Here is a 5,000-nt window from a genome sequence, read left to right on the forward strand (position 1 = left end):
TATATTATATCATAATACATTATATTATGATCAAACCAGGATATCCACAATAGTAGTATAGCAATAGAAGCCAATAACATTATAATATATAATAGCCTATATGGAATGAAACCACATTTAGATTCTTGAATGGAACGGTTTGTAGCATAAAACTATTCAAGCGGTTGGAGAGTTTCTGAGTATTGTGTGTGTGTATGTGTGTGTGTGTGTGTTGTGTGTGTATATGTGTTTATAAGTGTCTATTCTGTGTGTGTCTTGTGTGTGAGTATGAGTGTGTATGTGTGTGTGTGTGTGTGTGTGTGTGTGGTTTGAGAGGTGTGTGGGGTGTGGGTGTGTGTGTGTGTGTGTCTACATTTGCCATTGACCGACAGAAGGAAGTATAATATTACAATAGATCTGTGTTACAATGAGAATTTCCCCCCCCCCCCCCTCCCCCCATTTCTGTTTCAAGCATAAATTCTTGTTATAGCCAACTCCCACGTAAACAACCAAATTACCATATCATTTTGGATTATAACTAGTTCTGATAATATTTAGAGAAGACAAATTTTGAGGGAAAGTTTGACAAATTTTGTGGCAAGATTCGCCTTATTGAATGATAAATTTTGGCGTTGGAGTTTAAGTTGGCAATGTCCGCAGGGACAGTCCAGTCCTCTCAAAACTCTTGACTATGTGGTCTTGTGGTATGACACTCGCTTTCGGATCGGAAGGTCCTGGGTTCGAGCTTCGCTCGACGCATAGTTGAGTCCTTGGAAAAGACTCTTTACTCACATTCTCTCACCGTACTCATGTGTAAAATGAGTACCTGGCCGTTACCAGCGTTGTCTCTGTCCGAAAAAAATGTAATATCGCCTAACAGGCGACATGTCTCGTTCTACATGGTACGTGTTGCTGTTGGTCAGGGACCCTTTGTAAAGCGCTTTGAGTACATTTAGTGGATATTGCGCTATAAAAAAAAGCTCTAGTTGTTTTGTTGTTTGTTTTTTTTTAAACATAGGATAATAATGGGGGAAAAGATCTGAAAAAGTCTCGATATTGCCGATGGCGTTAATCAGATAACTGCCGTACTCTGAAGAGACACCTATTTTATTAATTTGGTCAGAAAACTCGTCCTCTAAATATTGATCGATTTAAATGACCCTCATCTAGGCACCCCCCCCCCCCTCTAAAACCTGGGAATTCAAGGAAGACTTGTCCCAAGTTTGAGAGTTTTTGCCAAGATAAGGGTCATTTAAATCGATCGATATTTGAAGGATGAATTTCCTGGCCTAATTTTTAAATACGGGTCTTTCCAGCGTACAGCAGTTAACTGATTAAAATTAAAGCGTCAATGTATTATAATTCTCACGTTTTATTTATCAGCAACCCACTAAAGATGATTTCGTTAGACTCGCATGGCAAAATAAAACCACGTTTTAAATGTGTGTTTTATGTGCATGAACCAAACAGCACTTGGTTGTTACAAAGTTTCATTGTAGTAAGTGTTTGAAGTAGATGTGTCAGCTTATAGTAGGTACTTTTATTTTTTGCTTAAAATGCCCATTCGTTTATTTTATGGGTGTTGTTTTAAAATTTTATTTTGGAGCAAAGAGGTAAAAGGTTTTAAGAGAAGTAATCGTAATTGTACGGAGGAAACACGTATTTAAAATTTTGGCCAGAGAACTCGTCCTTCAAATATCGATCGATTTCTTTCTTTCTTTATTTTAGAATAATATAGTTTGTTTTGTGTTTTTTAATTATTATATATTTTTAAAAAAATGTAATTTATCACTCTCCTCTATTTTAAATATAACTTTGAAAAGCATCCTTCCACTCCTGTTCTACCACTTTCATTCTCTCTCTCTCTCTCTCTCTCTCTCTCTGTCTCTCTCTCTCTCTCTCTCTCTCTCTCTCTCTCTGTCTGTCTCTTTGTGTCTAAATTTTCGCCTATATTATTATGACAATATTGACAATATAAATATAAATATGTATGCATTTTGTGTTTACTTGAAAAAATAAATCCAAAGTTTTCCGGGAGCTTATTGATTCAAACAATTCTATTCAACTCGTAAGCGGTCCTACAAACAACCATGGCCACACAATAGATCATGTCATTACAGACATTGAACATTCTCTCTCTTCACCTGTATTGAATATTGATAAATTAATCTCGGACCATCATTAAATTGTGTTTTGCGTTTCACCCACTGAAACTTGAAATAAAAAAGATGATAACATCTCGTAATATGAAGAATATAAACATGAACATAACAAGACATTGACCATAACGTTAAAAATAAACATGATGCGAATGGTCTCCACGAGTCGATTGTTGGTACGGTAGACAAGCATGCTCCCTTGAAAACTAGAGCAGTAAGGGTGACACGTCAAGCACCCTGGTATAATACAGAAATGAAATTGACTGGATTAGCCAGGAGGCGGGCAGAAAGAAAATGGCTCAAGTCCAGAGATGTTGTTGACAAAAAATTGTACATCGCGGCTAGAAATGATGCGAAAGCCGTCAATTTCAGGGCCAAAAAGAAATTCTATGAAGGCAGCCTGAAAAACGTCGGGCGTTCGAGACAATTCTTTGCCTTGATCAAGGAACTGCTGGGACAACAGACGCAAGCAACTCTCCCATCTTTAATCGATCGTGCAGATCTACCAGCTCGCTTTGGTCAATATTTTAAAGAAAAAAAACGGATACCATCAGGAAAGAACTCTCATCTGAATCGATCTAAACAACATTTGACAAGTTTCATGGTGATTCGTTAACAAACTTTTCAAAGATCACTGAAGCTGACTTACGTGACTGCATTATGTTGTCTCCAACTAAAAGTTGCGATTAAGACCCCATAAATACTGCCATTCTAAAAAAGTGCATTGATGTAATTTTAACACCATTTACATGTATTGTTAATAATTCGTTGCAGTCAGGTGCTGTACCAAACATTTACAAAGTTGCTCATGTCAAACCCCTTTTGAAAAAACCTGATCTAGATAAAGAGAACTTAAAAAACTATCGCCCTGTCTCTAATCTTCCTTTTCTCTCTAAAATCTTAGAAAAGCTTGTTTTGAAACAATTACTGTCTCATCATAAAAATAATTGTCTTGAAGAAAAATTTCAGTCGGCTTAAAGGCAACACCATTCGACGGAAACCGCACTTGTTAGGGTTGTTAATGATCTCCTCTTTGTTATAGACAATGGTTCATGTTCTTTGCTGAATTTGCTTGACCTATAGTCTGCTTTTGATACTATTGATCACAATCTTCTCCTCAAATGTCTTGAAATTACTTATGGCGTGTCTGATGCAGCGCTTGATTGGTTTAGGTCATATTTGTTTAATCGTAGATTATTACGGTGGATGAATCTGAGGAAATCATTCTTGATTGTGGAGTTCCCCAGGGTTCAGTACTTGGACCCGTACTTTTTGTTCTGTACGTTGGCCCTCTGTCTAAAATCATCAGAAGTTTCGGTCTGTCTTACATCAGAAGTTTCGGTCTGTCTTACCACCAATACGCTGATGATACGCAATGGTACTGCGTTTCCAATACGAGAAATTTACAAGAAGTATCAGCCGATAGCAAGAATTGTATCCAAAGTGTTAAGAAATGAATGAATGAGAACAGACTGAAACTGAATGCTGATAAGACGGAGGTGCTGTATGTTGGGAACAGGAAGTTGAAAAGTGAAACAGATTTGAAGCTAGGTTCATATCTGAGGATGTGACCAAACACCTGGTTGTTTCCCTCGCACTATCGAAATTGGATTATTGTAATGTTCTGTTGTTTGGCGTTTGGCAATATAATCTGAGACGTCTTCAGATTGTCCAAAACAGCGCTGCCAGACTAGTATCCATGGAGCGCAGGTGCGATTCTGCAAGACCTCTGCTTCATGACCTGCATTGGCTGCCTGTTGAGAAAAGGATTAAATTCAAAGTTTGTGTTTTAGTGTATCGTTGTCTTGAAGGTACTGCCTCTTCCTACCTTTCGGAACTAATTGAAAGATATTAAAAACCCCGCCCCTTACGTTCGGTCAGTGATTCCACCAAACTAGTTGTCCCTCGAATACGGAAAAATGCTTTTCTCATTTCGGACCATCTGTTTGGAACGCCTTACCACAGAGTATTCGTGAAAAAGAATCTTTGTCTATTTTTAAACGTACGCTTAAAACATATCTATTTCGTCTTTAGTAGATAGTATGAGAAGCTAGATAGGTCTGTCTGGTTTCGGTTGTGTGTTGTGTGTGTGTGTGTAGGTGTGTATGTTGTTCATTCATGAGTCAGATTTACTCCCTTTATCTTTATCTCCATTTAATTGACTCATTTAGGCACCTCTATTTATCAACATACCCACATCTTGTCAAAAACTCCCAAACCTGGGACTTCCGACTATAGTATAGTCCGTTTCATAATTCATATCCAATCTTTGAAATTTTTACTCTCTGAAACTGTCAGTTGCATGGCACTGTTTTGCATGTCTATTCCATATAACCACGACCAAACCAAAATATTTTTTCCCTCTTGAAAACAACCCAGGTTGAGGAATTTGCATATTTATATTTGCATATATTATATTATAAACCTTTGCGGTTATTACTTCTGCCTTTCAGATGCTTTACAGTAAAATGTCATGACCAAAAACGGCCATCATTTCAAAAACAGTGGCGTCAAGTTGCAAAATGTTCAATGTGTGCACTTAAGCCTTTTCCCTCTGTGTTTCAAATCCAAACAAGTATGCTATAATTGTATTGTGTATGTAATAATTGAATTTGCTTGCAGGCTTGTAACTGCCTTTGTCCCATTAAAACTGTTGTCACTTGAGTCTTTATTAAAGTCCCAGTTTCGAAAGTTTTGCTAAGATAGGTAATTAAAATCGATCGAACTTTGAATGACGAGTTTTCTTTTCAAACTTTTAAATACGTGTCTATCCAGAGTGCTTAACACGTCAATGTATTATGATTCCCACGTTTACCTGCAACCCACTTAAATTGTACTTAGTTGAGGCCATGATAGTGACAT

General features: G+C 37.3%; 1 protein-coding gene across 1 annotated transcript in view; it reads right to left on the reverse strand.

Moving 5' to 3' along the window:
- LOC144967606 (Na(+)/citrate cotransporter-like) overlaps nt 1–72 on the reverse strand; it is a 34,361-nt gene extending 34,289 nt beyond the window's left edge. Inside the window, exon 1 of the mRNA XM_078905102.1 lies at nt 1–72. This exon is cut by the window's left edge and continues 145 nt beyond it. The gene's annotated coding sequence lies outside the window, so the exon portion shown is untranslated.
- Between the last annotated feature and the right edge of the window lie 4,928 nt (nt 73–5,000).

This window comes from Berghia stephanieae, chromosome 3 (genome assembly GCF_034508935.2).
Source record: "Berghia stephanieae isolate SIO BIC M18660-M18661 chromosome 3, UCSD_Bste_1.3, whole genome shotgun sequence".
In the NCBI taxonomy this organism is placed as follows: domain Eukaryota; kingdom Metazoa; phylum Mollusca; class Gastropoda; order Nudibranchia; family Aeolidiidae; genus Berghia; species Berghia stephanieae.